Consider the following 8,441-nt stretch of genomic DNA (forward strand, 5'->3'; position numbering starts at 1 on the left):
CAAAGAGGTGGAGAGTTGAAAGAAAAGCCTGGTGTGAAAAAAAAAAATAAAAGGAGTGGTGCCCTTAGTCCAAGACCTCGCCCAGCCAACCCTGCCAGTTGTGAAAAGAGCAGGAATAAGCTGCTCCTTAAAGAGCAACAACAAAGGAAAGCTGATGAGAATGTAACTCCAGGAGGGGCCAGGATCCAGCCCCAGCAGGCAGGAGAACTTGGCAGCTTCAGCCATGTGCCTCTGGAAGGAAGGATACAGGAGCAAAAGGCTCAAGGAATCGGTCTCCAGCTAAGGAAGGCTACCGAGGTCAGATGTACCTCAGGGGTGACCTTGCATGGGGGCGTCAGGGAGACCATTATGGGAAGCTGTGGTGGTGAAGTCTGGACTGTGTTGGATGGAGATTCCAAGTCAGTGGAGATGCCAGAGCCACAGGATTCCCTGCCGAGGAGAGCCGTAGTCAGGGTGTGGAACCAGGCCAAGGGAGAGAAGTGTGCTGCGGTGAGCACAACTGCAGGGAGGAGAAGATCTGAAGAGAGTTACCTAAGCCCTGGGAGATCAGACACTGACCTGCAGGATTTGGAGTCTTGCTTTGGCCCAGTATTTCCTCACTTTGCCCCCCTTCCTCCTTTTTTTTTTTTTTTTTTTTTTTTTTTTTGGAATGGTAGTGCACAGCCTGTGCCAGTGTATGTTGGAAGTATGCAATTTGCATTTTGGCTTTGCTTTTTATAGAGTTACAGTTAAGAGTTGTCTTGAGGGGGCTGGAGAGATGGCTCAGCAGTTAAGAGCACTGACCACTCTTCCAGAGGTCCTGAGTTCAATTCCCGGCAACCACATGGTGGCTCACAGCCATCTATAATGTGATATGATGCCCTCTTCTGGTCTGCAAGTGTACATGCAGGCAGAGCACTGTACACATAATAATAAATAAACCTTAAAAAAAAAGTTGTCTTGAGGCTCAGAAGAGACGCTGGACTTTGAAACAGTGGTGATAGACTGGGGACTTCTGCATCGTGTTATGGTTACAAGCCTATGCGGGCAGGGAGTGGAATATGGTGATTTGATCGATAATGGTCCCCATAGGCTCATATATTAGAATTGTTTGGTTCCCGGGCGGTTGACTCTTTGGGAAGGAGGAGGGGGTGTGGTCTTGTCGGAGGAGGCGTGTCACTGGGGGGTGGGCGTTGAGGTCTCAGACACTGCAGATCCTCCATCCTCCAGCTCTCAGCTCTTCTTCCTCCAGCGCCATGCCTGCCTGCTGCCGCGGTGATGCTGGAGACCCTCTGAAGCTGTGAGAAAGAAACGCCGCCTTTAATTAGTGGCCCCGGTCATGGAGTCTCTCTCCACAGCAACAGAGCAGTGACTAAGACAGGACCTGCAGAGAGGGCTGAGCACTTGAGAAACCCGAGTTCAGTTCCCGGCACCTACATCAGGTGACTCGCAAGTACCTGTGAATCCAACTCCAGGGAATCTGCTATCCTCTTCTTGCCTCTGTGGGCACATATATGTGCATGGCATATAGACATACATGGACACGCACACAGACACATAGATGAAAATAAAAACAAATATTTTTTTTTTAAAAACAATTCAAAGAGGACAGAAGGATGTGGAGTAATACCACCTGTTCTGACCCAGCATGCTAGGAGACCCTGCTGACCTCACTGGAGCGTCCAGTGACCAATGGTTCCCCCTAGGGAGAGGCCAGATAAGTCTTCTGGGAGGCCACCTCTCCTCTTCTGAGAGAACTGCAGGTATGGCCTGTCTCATCCAGAGGGACATGATGCCTCAGATGGCCTGAATCAGATAGGGTGACCCAGATAAGGTGACAGCCACCCTAGCTGCTAGCTCCAGCTCCTGGTGTACACCACAGGATCCTGAGCATGTGGTGAGTGTGTGTGTGTGTGTGTGTGTGTGTGTGTGTGTGTGTGTGTGTGTGTGTATACGATGAGGATGCTTCAGGGACAGTGAAGTCCCTGGCCACCCCACGTCACAAGCCACCCTTCAGGCTACATCTTGGCCCCAGGGATTGGTCCCCTTCCGCATGACACTCCTCATCCTCAGGTAGGTGGGGGTCAGACTGGGTTACAAGAGACTGTCCCTCAGAAGATAAAAGAAAATGCAGGTCAGTAGCCTGCACTCCCACCCCGCACGGCTTCAATCTCTCAAGTAGCTGCTGGCCAGCCTTGGGGTTCCCTCGAGGCCCACACGGGGATCAAGGATTCTGAGGTCTTCCCCCAGCATCTCACCATTTAGAAGGGCCCTTGTGGGAAAGACTGTAAGCTTTGACACAGGTGGAAGCAATCTTGGTGGGCTTTACCCTTGGGCACCCCATGGCTACCCTTGTGATAGACTGAGGGGAGCCATCCTGGGCCTGGAATTCAAGAAGCAGACCTGGGGACTCCACCTGGACTATTGTTTTTCTAATCGACCCTCAATGGGAGAAGGAGGCCGCCCTTTGCACGTGACTCAGGCAGGCGGAGAGGAGAGAGCAGCAGCAGGTGCAGACCAGGCTTGAGCACACGTGGATCAGCGAACAGGCTGGACCAGCATGCAAGCCAGAGACACCTAAGGACCTGTCCTGTGGAACGGATACCAGAAGGTTCACTATTTTTTCCCTTTAGCCTTTTTTCCCTCTTGTGTAAGCTAGCTGGGTTGTATAATAAAGTTTAATTGTTAAGAAACAGAGCCTACAGCCCTGATTCTGGCAAGTGAGTATTGAGAGGATGCTGGGCTCCAAGGAAACCCCTTCTGTGCCCACCACATCCTAGTGACATCCTCACGGGGTGGAAAGTGTGCTATTGTCCCTTCCTGGGGAAGTTTGGAACCCTGTCTGGTTGGCTTGTGGGCTCGGGAGACAGTGGGGAGGCGGGGGGGGGGGGAGGTCATGTTCCATCCAATAAGGGCACCTCGCACCTCAAGCCCTCCTTCATGCTCACCCCAGAGGCACATTTGTCCAGATGCCACTTCGTTCCCATCCACTCATTGCTGTTCTTGTCAGCCCAGCAGCTTTCATATCCCTGCCTGCTGGGCCTGTGCGCCCCTGGAAGGGAGGGCGCTACCCTGCGAGGCCCATGAACCTAGCGTACCCTAGACCCTGGGAAAAAGCAAGAGACTCTCGGGCAGGGACTTTTGCCTCTACTCTTGCCACAAGGTTAAGACATGAGGTCTCTCTGAGCCTCAGTTTCTCCTGCACAAATGGGGTAGCAATCGTCAAGTCTGTGTGGGAAGACTGGGAGCGTGGCTCATGTCAGGAGATGGTGTATACAATTTTACAAGGAAAAGATCCAGGTGGGGGGGGGAGTTAAGATGCTTTCTCGAGTGTGCGTGGAGAGCGATTATATAAAGTGGTGAAGTGTGTGATTGCATTCACACAGGAACAGACGATCTCAACCTAAGAAAATGCAATCCTATTTTACTAGCTCTGGAAAAGAACGAACAGAATGACAGAGCTAGATGGGAGGGAGCAGTGTTTCTGAGGCCGTCGTGGGGCAGATAAGGGGGTAACGTGTGATGAGGAACGTGCGTGTAGGGGATAGCAAACGAATCCCAAGTTCAAGTTCAGTGCGGGATGCCATGGAGAAGACAAGGCCCTGGATTAAACAAATGTGAGTGGATAGCTCCACCTGCGGAAAGAGGCACCTAGCAGGAGAAGTGGGTAGACTGCAAGCGGCAATACGTCACAGATCGGAGCGAGCACAGGAGCCAGCGGACAACAGCTCCAGCAACGTAGGGGCGGGGCACAAGGCAGAGCATCACTCTGATGGAGTCCTGTGCTGGCGAAGGAGAACAGCTCCTACAGGTGCGTATGTGAATGCTTGGTCCACAGTTAGTCGACCGATTGAGAAGGACCAGGAGTGTGCACTGGAGGTGGGAGTTTGAGGAGCAGGATGCAAAGCTTCCGGCTTCTGCCCCAGCACCATTCCCATCTGGTGATAATGGACTCACCCTCTGAAATCGTAAGCAAGCCCCCAGTTAATGCTTGTCTTTTTGTTATGGTCTCTCGTCACAGCAATAGACACAACAGCGCCTAAGACAAGTTCCAGTGTCATGCGCAAGGCTGATGGGGGGAAACTATACATCCCCAAGTACTGGTGGAGGGAGAGCCAGGTCTGAGGATGGGGCCCAGTTGGTGGTGGAGTGTTTGCCTAGCATGCTTGGAGCCCTGGCTTTGATCCCTGGCAATACATGGACTGGGCATGGCTCAAGCCTGTAGTTCTAGCACTTGGGAATGGACGCAGGAGGATCAGAAGATCAAGGTCATCCTCAGCTTACACAAGCTACATAGAGAGTTTAGACCAGGCACGGGCACACGGAACTCTGTCTCAAAAAGTAAAAATTAAAAAATTAAAAATTAGAAAAAAAAATATAAAGGAAAGAAAGAAGAAGCTGGACGTGGTGGCGCATGCCTTTAATCCCAGCACTCGGGAGGCAGAGGCAGAGGCAGGTGGATCGCTGTGAGTTCGAGGCCAGCCTGGTCTACAAAGTGGGTCCAGGACAGCCAAAGCTACACAGAGAAACCTCGTCTCGAAAAACAAACAAAAAAAAAAAAAAAAAAAGAAAGAAAGAAAGAAAGAAGAAAATAGGAAAAAAGAAAAAGAAGCAGGAGGCTCCCTGCCTGCACACAAAGGGTGCACATGTCCAGAGGTCACTGAGCTACAAACTACATGCCCCTCTGCTCTGCTCTCCAGCTTCCTCCTCAGGAGACTATGGACCAGCCTCTGAGCTGACTGGCCGCTGAGGCTCGCTTATGTACCAGAGTCTGCTGTTAAGATGGCCTTCAGTCTCTGGAGATGCGGGACAGAGTCCCATTCCTCCACCCTCCTACAGGAGCCTCCTTGCCTTTTTCTTCTGGTTGGAGAATGGGGCAGCTCCTGGCACAGCAGGGGCCACCTGCCCAGGGCTCCCAGCAGAGGGCAGACTCAGCTTTCCAGTGCTTATGGAGTGGCTGAGGCTTTCAATAGTTTTGTTTGTTGGTAGGTGTGCTTTGAAGTAAATAGCATGCCTTGGACTCGCAGATACACACAGCAGCAGCCAGGCATGGTGGCGCACGCCTTTAATCCCAGCACTCAGGAGGCAGAGTCAGGTGGATTGCTGTGAGTTCGAGGCCAGCCTGGTCTACAAAAAGAGTCCAGGACAGCCAAGGCTACACAGAGAAACCCTGTCTTGAAAACAAACAAAAAAATTAAAATTAAAAAACATATCAGCTTTATTGAGGCACAACTCACATAACACACAATTCATTCATTACAGGGCACATCTGAGCTGCTTTTATTATCCAGCCGGCCATCTGTGTCCTGTTCTAGATCTGTACACTCAACCAAGCAAAGATTAAATGTAGCTGAAACCTCTGCATCTGTTCTGAACAGGAGGAGACTTCCTTGCCGTTATTGCCTAAGTGATACAGTGTAGCAGGAACTCACGAGGCAGCTACACTGGGCGGAGGCACAGTGAGCATCATGGAGGACACACAGAGGTTATATGCAAATGCCATGACATTCAGTTGTGGTTATTTGAGCACCCCTCCATTCTGCTATCAATGGCGACTCTGGCACCAGTCTCCCGAGGCTGCTTTGAAATGACTCAAGGCTAAGTGAATGTCACTACCCTCTGGTCCTAGAATACGTGCGTATCTCAAAGAAACGGCCCAGTGATCACCGCTCCTCTTCCTACCTACCCCACCACGCGCATACAGCTGCCAGTCTGTTCTGTGGTTCTGTCTATGCGGTATCTGTCCTTATAAATTGGCCTGTTCTGAAGACTTCATATATATGGAATCATACAACATATGGCCTTCTAAATCGGGCTTCTTTCGTTAAATTTAATTTTGTTAGGTGCCGTGGAATATGGCTTTAATCCCAGCACTTGCGAAGGAGAAGCTGGTGGATCCTGAGTCGGAGACCAGTTGGTCCACATAGCAAGTTCGAAGCCAGCCAAAGCTGGATAGCAGACCCTGCCTCAAAAAAAAATAATCTAGTATGTGTTTTAAACACTCTTGTCGGTCTGGAGAGATGGCTCAGAGGTTAAGAGCACTGTCTGCTCTTCCAGAGGTCCTGAGTTCAATTCCCAGCACCCACATGGTGGCTCATAAACATCTACAATGAGATCTGGTGCCCTCTTCTGGCCTGTGGGTGTACTTGCAGGCAAAACACTGTGTACATAATAAATAAATCTTTAAAAATAAATAAATAAATAAATAAACACTCTTGTGCTGGGTGGTGGTGGCACACACCTTTAATTCCAGCACTTGGGGGGCAGAGGCAGGTGGACTGCTGTGAGTTCGAGGCCTGGTCTACAAAGCGAGTCCAGGACAGCCAAGGCTACAGAGAGAGACCCTGTCTCGAAAAACCAAAAAAAAAAAAGAAAAAAAAAAAAAGAAAAGAAAAAAAGAAAGAAAGAAAAACCAAATAAATAAATAAAATAAAACGGCATAGAATTTGCATAGACCCATATACTTAAACTCACCTCAAACTTATTTATCACATGGCTAGAGATGGTCCAGCAGCTAAGAGCACTGCCTGGTCTTCCAGAGGATCCAGGTTCAGTTCCTAGCACCCACATGAGAGCTCACAACTACCTGTAACTCAAGCCTCAGGGGAGCCGATACCCTCTTCTGGCCTTTGGGAACACCAGGCAAATATGTGGTATGCAGATATACACGCAGGCAAAACACCCATACACATAAACTAACCTTTTCATCGATAAAAATTACTCTTCTCTTCATTACTGTTCTATTGCTGTGAAGAGACACAATGACGAAGGCAGCTCTTACAAGGGAAAGCGCTGAATTGGAGCTGGCTCATGGTTTTTGAGGGTTTGTGTATGCTCATTATGGCTGGAGGCAGGTAGATATGGTGCTGGAGAGGTAGCCGAGTTTTAACATGCTGATCCTCAGGCACCGGACATGCATACACACACACACACACACACACACACACACACAGAGAGAGAGAGAGAGAGAGAGAGAGAGAGAGAGTGAGGCAAGCAAAGAGAGAAACTGAAACTGGCAAAGCCTTTTTTTGTTTTTGTGCTCTGTTTTTTATGGAGACAGGGTTTCCTCTTTGTAGCCCTGGCTGTCCTGGAGTTGCTTTGTACACCAGGCTGGCCTCGAACTCACAGCGATCCACCTGCCTCTGCCTCTGCCTCCCAAGTGCTGGGATTAAAGGTGTGAGCCACCATGCCAGGCTTGACAACGACTTTTGAAAGCTCAGATCCCAACCCCAGTGTCACGCCTCCTCCAACAAGGTCACACCCACCTCCGAATCCCTATATTTCCTTCTCAAACACTTTCACTATCTGTGGACCTAGCATTTAAATATATGAGTCAGTGGGGGCCATTTTCACTCAAACCAGCACATGTATCATACCTAACGGAATGTAGGAACTACAGCACTAGCTGTTTAGAGTCGTTACTGAAGGAATAAAGGCAAGAACAGGTTTGTACATGTTCAGGAAAGTTGCAGACTTTTTCTTAATATATTTCATCCTTGGGACAAGGCCAAGAATAAGGCAGACATGTGCGCGCACACACAGAGACACACACGTTTTTAAGGGTGGGGATGTGGCTCAGTCGGCAGAGTGCTAGCGTAGCATATACAAAGCCCTGGGTTTGACCTCTAGCGCCACATAAACCAAGGTGGGGGTGAACCTCTGCAATCCTGGCACTTGGCAGGAAGTGGCAGGAGGACCAAGGCCGTCTTTGGCTGTTCGGTGAATCTGAAGCAGCCTATGATATAGGAACCCCTGTCTCAAACAATAACAACAGCAGCAGCAGCAGCAGACGTCTTTAAAAACTCTCTATGAGCTGGGCGTGGTGGCGCACGCCTTTAATCCCAGCACTCGGGAGGCAGAGGCAGGTGGATCGCTGTGAGTTCGAGGCCAGCCTGGTCTACAAAGTGAGTCCAGGCCAGCCAGGACACAGAGAAGCCCTGTCTTGAAAATACAAAAACAAAACAAAACAAAAAAATCCAACCAAACAAAAACAACTCTCCATGATCACTGGAGAGTTACCAAAGTTTAGCCCACCCCAGAAAAATCAATACAGCAGCGTTTCTGAACAGTGGTAGGTGTCTTGGGCTTGATCGGCCAGCTGCAACTGGGGTTCCAATGAAGGAGCCCAGCCCATCTTGCTTGTAACACATGCCTTGGTCTCATTTTGCCGAAAGCGTGCATAATGAGGAAACCCACCAGTGTCCCCTGTTGTGGTGCATAGCTGGAGGGCTAGGGCCCCCCTCCTCTACACTCAAAAAAGTGCATTAGAGTGGGGTTCCTGGGGGGCCAGTAAGATCAACAGCAAATAGGCACATTCACATTGTGGCTTCTTTTGCTACAGTCTCTCTGTTTCCCCCACCCCCACCCCCCACTCCAGTTTTTCCAGACAAAGTTTCTCTGTGTAATAGCCCTGGCTGTCCTTGGCTCACTTTGTAGACCAGGCTGGCCAGAGATCCTCTTGC

The sequence above is a fragment of the Acomys minous genome (assembly GCF_964271855.1).
Source record: "Acomys minous genome assembly, chromosome: 11".
Taxonomy (NCBI): Eukaryota; Metazoa; Chordata; class Mammalia; order Rodentia; family Muridae; genus Acomys; species Acomys minous.